Below are 9,668 nucleotides of genomic sequence, written 5' to 3'. Positions count from 1 at the left end.
GTGTGTGTGTGTGTGTGTAAAACAGTGCTTGCGGATGAATTAGACTCATGAAATAATTGTCACAGTCCCTAGAATTAGTATTACACAGGGGGCTGGAGACTTGACTCAGTGGATAAAGCAGTTGTTGCTTTTACAGAGAACCTACGAACCTACAGTTGGGTTCTCAACCCACATGGTGTTTCCTAGCAGTCTGTAACTCCAGGTCTAGAGGATTGGGCGCCCTCTTCTGGCCTCCACAGGCACTGTGTGTACATGGCACACATACACGGTGGATAACACACACACAAACATAAATCAAATATGCATAAATTAATTTTAAAGAGTAACACTAGACATTAGCATAAAATAGACAATACAAACCTAGCTTAGGGAGGAGTACCGGAGGTAGACAGAGATTCTTTGTCTAATACATAAATGGTTTGGGGAGCAAAGGCTTTGACAAGGAGTAGGTAGGATGAAGATGTGGCTTAAGAAAATGGGATGGAAATGAACAATTCTTGATCTCTAAGATGTAGCAATGGAATCATATCATGCAATAATTGTCATGTCTGTGTTTGAAAACACGGATTTACTGATTTTTAGACAGATTTGACATGAATCTCAGGAACACTTATGTAGCAGCAGGCTGCTTATTCATCCCGGCCACCCAGAACCGAAATAATCGCACAGAAACTGTATTAATTAACACTGTTTGGCCCATTGGCTCTAACTTCTTATTGGATAACTCTTAAATATTAATTTAACCCATCTCCATTAATCTGTGTATTGCTACGTGGCGGTGGCTTACCGGGTAAAGTTCCTAGCATGTCTCCATGGCTTCTCCCTGACTCTTACTCCTTTCTCCCAGCGTTCAGTTTCGTCTTCCCTGCCTACCTAAGTTCTGCTCTGCTATAGGTTCAAAGCAGTTTCTTTTTTCATCAATGGTAATCACAGCACACAGACGAAAACCCCATGTCACACATATGCAAATATTGATTAACAAGGAATGTGGCAATATCAATCCTCCGAGGCTCTGTGAGAGGGTCATTTACTGCCCCCGCCCATTTGCCATGCTTTCTTGACTTTGGAATAAAGTAAAGAGCTTTATGGTCTCAGGAAGAAATTGTAGTTAAATAAGTAAACTAAAACAAGATCTACTCAGACACTGGTGAGTGTTGAATCGAGAAGAAAACCGTGCCATGATGTAATAATGACTAGAGAGGTGGATTCAAGTGACGTCATGATGATGGCTGTAGCAGGGGGTAGTGATGGACTCCCTGAAACTGAAGGGTTAAGAAGAAAACAGGCACGTAGAAAGCCATCAGAAAAGAACAGAGATTAGAAAATGGGGATTCGCAAATTGTAGAGTCAATATTTCTGAGTGGAGAAAAGCCCTGGCGGTCAGTCTGGGAAAGTAGGAGAAGTCAGTGAGTTGAACTTGGAATGGGGAAGCCAAGACATTTTGCTGTGTGCTGGTTCAGTCAGAGATGTCTCAGAAAGCCGCTGATATGAGGGATTGAACATGAAAATTCTAAGTTTTTTAACATATGCCATATAAAAACAACGACTGGAATTGGAGCTGGTTATCTTGAGAAAAGGAATACCATGGCGGTTTGACTAAAGGTTGGTCATTCAGACAACTTCCAAGTCTTACTTCTAGGACTCGAAGACCCTGTGGTCATCAGCAGGATTGCTTTCAATCTTAAAAAGTGATTTATTTGGCAAAACTAAAGAATTCTTCGCTTTGATGGGGAGTCATAAAAGTTACTTCTCAAATGATAGCCAATACATTGCTGATCTCAGGCAATAGAGTTTCCAGTAGCGACGCCCTTGTTCTTCACAAGCCAGAAAAACAATAACACCATCAGTTTTTCACAACAGCGACCTAGAAACCGTTACATAACTTCCAGGGGATTTTCAGACAATGTGGCTTTCAAGTAAAGAGTGGGCTATTTTTCCATTATTTTTTTTTGTTATTTATATTTTTAATTTGTTTGGTGACCACACAAAGATTCAATTTCATTGTGGTTTTTTTTTATACAAATTTTGTTTTTGTTGACCTCTCTCCTCCCCTCATCCTCCTGAATCCGCCTTCTCACCATCTAATCTTAGTAGCCCCCTTCCTGCATTAATGTAACATGTTCTCTTATTCCTACTTCCTTCGCACATCTTTGTCCCCTCTCGTCTTTTCCCTTCTAGTTACATGAACTGTATCTGACCCCATACATAAAGAGGTATAAGCATTTAAAGGTAGGAACCGCATATGAGAGCGAACATGCAGTGTTTGTCTTTGTAAGTCTATATCTGATACCCCATATAAAAAGAGGTATAAACATTTAAAGGTAGGGGTCCACACATGAGAGAGAGCATGCAGTGTTTGTCTTTCTGAGTCTAGATTAAGTCACTAATATGTTTTCCAGATCCATCCATTTTCCTTCAAGTTACAGTTCTCTTTATTGCCGAATAAAATTCTCTTCTTTGTATGTATGCACCATTTACAGAAATGAAAGTTTTGAAAACGGACCTGAAATTTATAATTTATGATTGCTTTTGGGCTTTTAACCAAACAGATGTGCAATGGATTTCATGATTTTTTTTTTTTTACTCATTATATTTGGTTAAAGTTTACTTTCAAACCATGGGTTTTCTTTTAAAAATATAATCGCAGGAGACTTAGCTTTAATATTAAAGAGAAAATAATTCTCAGGCTGTTTTCATAACTCAGGGTATTGAAAATGTTGGCTATTGTATCCATCAAAGGCATTTCCCTGGTACATTCTTTAAGCGAAGGCGGTTCTCGTCATTTGCAGCGCCAATGTTCTGATCGCCACTGAGAAGTGCTGACAGGTGGCGATATATTCATTTGTCATCTAGATGTAGTAAGTTGGAAATGCAGGCTGGAGTTCTGTCCACCCGGTACCTGGAATGAGCTTGTGTAGATCAAGTTTTGACTCACAACTGGCTGAGATTCAACCAGGAAAACTAAAACTTAAAGTCAGGTCTGTAACCCCAGCTTCTCAGGATGCCAGGCCAGGCCAATCACAAGTTCAAGGCCTACACATGCTGCTGAGTACGTTGTGGGTTACCCCGAGCAATTTGCTGAGAACTGGTTCAAAACTTAGGAAAAAAGAAAGAAGTAACCAATAATGAATAAAGCTAGGGTATAGCTCAGCAATAAACTAGTTACACAACATGCATGATTCCAGCTTCAATCTCTAGTCTCAAGAAGAAGAAAAAAAAAGGATATAAATTTTAAGATAGCCTCTGCATTGAATGGACCATGAAGGAGACCATATGCAATAACTATTTCCTGATTTACAATGTGTCAGGTAGAGCTGGAAGTGTCTGCAGACTTAGCATAGGTTTAGAGAACACAAGGAAGGAACAAATCCCCACCAAAGGGCTGTGAGTGAATATTCCTTAGAGCGGTGGGCACGATCCAGGTGTGGCAGTAGATGCCCATGATCTCAGCACTTGGGAGGCAGAGACGAGGAGGAATTCAAAGTCTGCCGTCCTTGGCTACATCTGTGCTGAGCATGTCTAAGAAAAACAACCGAAGGCACAAAATACTGGCCCCCAAATCCCTGATTCCTGCAATACTAGAGAGTTCACAGAAGATGCTTCCCTCAACATCATCAGCTTGAAGTCCCTCAAAATTCATGATAAAAATGGGGATAGTCACAGCAATGAAGTAATACGGTTCACGAGTATTGTTTGCCTTGGGCCAACAATCTTCAAAGGCCCTGTGAATGAATACTCGTTTTTCAGAGCCACATTGTCGTGTATGTTCTGAAGACTTAATCGCTCAACGTAAGAATTTTTTTCCCTGTTGGCTGCAAAAGGCATCCTCAGGACATAGTACCCAGAGTGCTAAACAACAGGGAATGCTCACTGATAAAGCTTCCTACTTCAGCTGCCCCAGCCCCCGAGGTTCTAGCGGGAAGTTTATTCAATGGCGCAGTACTTTCAGAGGGATGTAATAATCTGTTATGCAAACACGGAGTTTGCTCACATTCGATTTTCTTAAATATTTAAAGGTCTCTATAACAGCAGAGAAGATTTACCCAGAGTGAGGTGCACATACTTCCTTTACTTTGCCAGAGACACTTGTCATGGTTTCACAGAGGTTTTGCTGTTGCCACTGTTTTGTTTGTTGTTTATTGTTTGTTTTTGTTTTTTCTAGACAAGGTTTCTTTGTGTAGCTTTAGAGCCTGTCTTCACACTTGCTCTGTAGACCAGGCTGGCCTCAAACTCACAGAGATTCACCAGCCTCTGCCTCAAGAGTGCTGGGATTAAAGGCATGCGCCACCACCACCTACTGTTGTTTTTCAGGTGATGGGATTAAGTAAATTCATTTTGAGCCCTGGGTTGTCAGGTTCTCCATTTGAGAAACTGAATGTGGCACTCTCCTTCACAAAGCTGTGCGGTGGCACTGTCTTGTTAGAATGGAGAACTGTGAGCCCACACGTTCATTAGACAAGTTTTATCTCTGTCCATTTCTTTGGGATGCTTGGAATTGAACCCAAGGAAAGGGGAAGGAAGGACAGCCGTGCTTTCCAGCAGCAGCTGGACCGGCTAGCAGAGTTCACTGTTTTCAACTCCGAATGTGAGATAGAAAGCGAGGTGGTTGACTGATAGTGATCACTAGAGTTTTATTTATTTATTTTTTTTTGGCCAAAGGCAAAAGTTTTATTTTTATTTCTATTTTTTGGTTGTCTGTGCTGAGGATCCAGGTTTTTAATCTTCTTTAGTGGGACAATTCTGTTTTAGGTTTATGATATATTCTGACAGTTTACATCCCATTAAAGATACTCCCTCAAACTTTGAGTTGGCTTCTGTACTCGTAGTTCTTGTTCATTGTGAATGAGATTCGTATCAGGTACAATGACTGATTTTACTCATTTCGCTACATTGATTTGGACATCGACATTTGAATTCAAATGTGGTGGCTGATCACGTCAAGTGTCCAGACTTGTCAATTGTTCTTAATTATTTAACTATAGATACAATTTCCTTTTATGGTGCTCCTGGCTCGCCGAGCAAATAGGAAGGCAAAGCTTTTAAGACCTCTAAAATCTCTCCGTCAGACGTGGGCTGCTGTGAAAGAAGAAATTGCTTTCATGGAGATTTAGAAGGGGGAAATTTAAATAACGATGTGATTTAGTGTGCAGTTGGCAAATCAGCTACTTAAAAGACATGAATATTAAAATAAAGACAGCAATAAACATAACTACCGACTTCCTATTTATCGAGCAACTGACTTTTAAATAGGAAAAAAAATTTTTCATTAAAGTTTCCTTCATGGACCTTCAGAGTTCCTTCTATTGTTATCTTTCCAGATTGGAGGTATATGGAGGCCAATCTCACTCGCACAATCCACTTGCATATTTAAATTGACCTAATTACTACATAAAGGCTCTGGGACCCTTTTTTACTCAATGTTTTAGTGCCGAATTTTTATAGTTAAAACAGCACCTGGCTAATAAAAGAAGGACAGTAGCATTTACCCAATGTCTAGTAAATGCCATGGGCGATTCTGTGTCCCTTTTAAAGGCATCACAGCTGTCCTTTCTGTCTGGAACAATAGCTGCCCTTTGTTTGGTAGACAAGGAAACCCCAGCTCATGTGGGTTAAATGTCTGCCTGAAGTCATGGAGTTTGTAGAGCAAGGATCTGGACCCAGATTTCTCTGTATCAAGAGCCCTGGCTGTATTTCCTCATCAATATCACCCATGCATTTGGAAACATAAAGAAACTGATTTCTTTTTATTCAATAAAGCCTTTGATCTCCCTATGTCACACTTTATTTTGAGTTTAATGCAGCCCTGTGGCTATTCAGAAACACTACCCTCTTCTTGATCCATCTTTCTCAGTGAGAATTGCATAGAGATGATGATGGGATTATTTGAAATTTCCTTTGGCTTCTGGCTAAGTAAAACATTTTAATATGGAAGGCATAATTTTCATATCTTAGGCAAAGAAATGCTTTCTTAGATCTAAAAAAAAAGAAAAAAAGGATGTTGATCTTAGATTTGTTTTTTTAACTGGCCTCTCTGCTTTGCTCTCAAAAATCTTTGACTTCTGGGACAGAAGACACTATCTTTATGAAGGGAAGCAAACTCATTTGTAAGATTAATTGCTGTCCTCTAATCTATGGCATTTGAGCAAAGTTAATAGTTACAAAAGCCATTGAAGACGTGACCTTCGCCTCTATATTGAGATAGTAGATGTCACAAACCCAGCAAATAAATAGATTATAGGGAAATCATTTATAGTAAAAAGTAAACTTGTTCTGAAAGAAAACTTCTTGTTAAAATAATAGTTCACTTGGCCAACTTTCTAAGTAACATGGAAGAGTTGTGAGGGTGTGGCTCAGTGGTACAATAATTGCCTAGCAACACGCACCAAGCCATGGGTTCAATTCCAAGCATCACAAAGAAATGGACAGAGATAAAACTTGTCTAATGAACGTGTGGTCTTTGCCTTTGGTCAGCCTACATTTCTTGCCTCCATAGAAACGCCATCACTCTTCTTTGAACATGATAGTCTCTTTAGCTCACACCTTCCCCTGTAAAGAAGGGCGCTTTCATTATTACACTGGAGGAGGGATATCTTTTTCTTAATGCTAAAACATATCCTGTTTGATAGAGCATATGTTCACCTAAGAGATAAACCCCAAGTCAGATACTCTGTGCAGAGCTGGCATGCGTGTGTTCAAACAAAGGAGTGTGCTGGTCCACAGGAACAGGGAGGCTGGGTACAGAAAGTGGCAGCTTTGTGATGACGTCCTGATGCTTGCTCAACCGTGCAGCCTTCATCCCTTGCACCTACATTCTCTTTCTCTTTGTAAGGCCCTCATTTTGGGGCAGTTACTGAAGTCTTAAAATGTGATCAGAAAAAAAAATCTCATTTAAAATTTTCTAAAAGAGGATAAAATTAGAATATCTCACAAGGGTATCAGTTGCTTTATAATGATGGATTGGAAAGTCGTTCTTCCCATGGTTAACACTGTGGAAGTATGGACACCTTGAGGAAAGGTCCATTCTTATCCTTTCAAGGTTTTCTAAGCAGGAGAAAGCTGTGGTTAAAAGAACAGTTTTCGTTATCTAGGTAGGTGGTAAGGAGAAAGTGATAATCCCTTTGAAGTGCAATTTCTTTTTTCATTTAAACATATTAGCTGGAGAAATTTGGATATGTGTAAAAGAACCTTCTATTTCTTTCGTCTTAACCTATTATTTCCTTTAACATATGAGTTTTAGTTATCCTAGGATGTTTATGTTCTCAGTTTCTGATTTCCAGAACAATCCAATCAACAAAGATAAGATAGCAAACGCATCAGTGCCCATTCCTCTGACCAGCTCCTAGCTGGGTTACTATGGTTGAAAAAATCCAGTAGACTCAGTGCTCTGGGTTTTGATGATATGTTTACACATAGTATGTATGGATTTAAATATGTGTGGTACACCATTTGTCTCTGAGGCAGTTCAGTCTGTGCTCACATAGCGAAGGACTGAAAGCCAGCCAAACACTGGAAACTGTAGCAGATTTGAAGACAGTAGAAAAGAATGCATACTATAAATTACTGGGGTTAGACATTAATTTAGATTTGAGAGTTAAATTTCTGTGTCACCCAGCAAAGATGACAGTCCTTTGGGACTACGGTGGCCCTTCCCTCCTTTGCATTAGATGGATTCACAGCCCTTGTACTGGGAGAAATCTCCTAAGCCAGTGTGAGCCCATGGGGGTCTCTAAGCCCACCATCAGCAGGCAGTTCCCCAAACCCAAACCTCATAAACATTTTCAAACATTTAACTGAGGATATGACTAGCTCGTCTTCAGGAAGGGAGTTGATGGGCAGCAGAACTGCTTTTGAATATAAGGTAACTGAGCCAGGGCTCACTCAAGGGCCGGGTTCATCTAGATAGAGTAGAAAAGAAATCAAGACTAAGACTCACTCCCTGGGACTGTGTTATGTTTTCCATAGGGAGCCAGAGGCTCCAAAATTACCCTCTCTTGAAGTCACTGTTGTCGGCAAGTGCTTGATATCAGCAGATCTAGATCAGAGTGGAGGATCAGTGTGGAGTCCCATGACTCTGGGTGTCAGAGGGAGAGCCGTGCACACCTCTGGGAGGAGTGGAGGGAGACACACAGCCAGGGGGACTCCCTCCCAGGTCAGCCAGCCTAACAGACCTGAGCTTCTGTGGCTACGGGGCAAGGTGAATCTAGACAATCTGATTGATGTAGGTGACCATTTTGAAAATCCCTATTCTGCCTTGATACCAATTTTGCCCCTGTAGAATAAGGCCAAGATATTGAAAATTTCTGCTCCCAAAGTATTGAATAGACTTCACCCAGCACCACTCACCCAGCACCACGCGATGCCTTGGCTTTCATGCCCTTTGTATATTTCTACTTCATTCAGTTATTTCATGTGTTCTGCTCCAAGACTTGCATCTTTTTAGAACCCGCTAACTACCCAGTCTGGAACTTCCACCTACATGTAGGTGACAGCTGGCAGGAACATACCAGGAACATAACTGAAAAACCAGATTCTTCCTCCTAGGGCTTCTGGAGGTTATTCTGATAATCCTAAATTATTTCAACCCACAAAGTTATAAGTATAAAATGCATGAGATAATTGTTTTTTTTTTCCCCCTTTGGCCACAGCGGTAGAGAAGAACGGATCAAATTAGAATATATTATGGGCCCCGTCCGTCGCGGCTTGTCTTGAGTGTAGGGCTATTTCCTCATAAAGGGTGAGCAGAAATGAAATATTCAAGGGGACAATGAATAACTTGAAAACTTTCTTCTGAAATAACGGAAGTGCCTGGTCTTCTGTCGGAGCTAGCGATTTCAACACAGATGACAGTAAAGACTTTTGAGTCGGCAGCGCGACTTTACCCCCGAAGATGGGACATTAGTTGAAAGTATACCTCAACTCCTTAGGACAGGGAAACTCCACATTTTTAGTCTGTGGCCCACGAAGAATTCACAGTCCAAGCTGTAGGAAGAACTCATTTTTGGTGATTTTCCTTCCTTTCCTGCTTCTGTATTGTAAGGTGGCCTTTGGGCTTTTGTTCACCTTCTGAAGAGGGAGCGGGGCTTTGCAATCATGAGTTTAACCTCAGGTGTTTATTTAGAAATTTTAATGAATTGTGTTACTTTTGTTTCTACATGGAAAAGAGTTAGCTGTGCTGGAGCCTTTCCATTTGTATAATAGTCCAATATGATGCTAAATTAAATAGAAATAGTTGTGGGCCAAATTCTGTTGGATTATTATTTTTAGCTTCCTCTTTTCTTTCTTTCAAACACTGCTTTAAAAATAACTATTAAAAAAAAAAAGCCACCCCTGAGTGCCATTTTCTTCCCTTAGCTTCACAGAGAGCTCCCTTTGAGTGGAACTGGTGTCAAAAAAGGTTCTGAATATATTGAAGGGTTCCTTGTCGTTTGCAGCTGCCATGGGGCATAATGGTTTATAATGGTTTGACGTTTGGCAGCAGGTCTCCAGCTTGAGTTTGCTAGAGTTCTTTGAAAGGCTTCTTAAGGGCATCTCATTCCCACACCTGAGTGGGGCTAAGAATTTGTATTATTGGGTTTGGAGGTGTAAATGAGGTGTAAGTGTTTGTCTCACAGGAAGGAGAATCTGAATATGATTACTGAAACCTACATGAAAAAAGAAAGACAGAAGGG

At 40.6% G+C, this 9,668-nt stretch overlaps 1 protein-coding gene across 5 annotated transcripts in view; it reads left to right on the top strand.

Annotated features, from left to right (window-relative positions):
- Tenm3 (teneurin transmembrane protein 3) overlaps positions 1 to 9,668 on the top strand; it is a 1,721,676-nt gene that overhangs the window by 1,205,827 nt on the left and 506,181 nt on the right. The gene's annotated exons all lie outside the window — the stretch shown is intronic.

This window comes from Microtus ochrogaster, linkage group LG7_11 (assembly GCF_000317375.1).
Source record: "Microtus ochrogaster isolate Prairie Vole_2 linkage group LG7_11, MicOch1.0, whole genome shotgun sequence".
Taxonomy (NCBI): Eukaryota; Metazoa; Chordata; class Mammalia; order Rodentia; family Cricetidae; genus Microtus; species Microtus ochrogaster.
The sequence above is the reverse complement of the archived record's forward strand: the minus strand, read 5'-3'. Positions and strand labels throughout refer to the sequence as shown.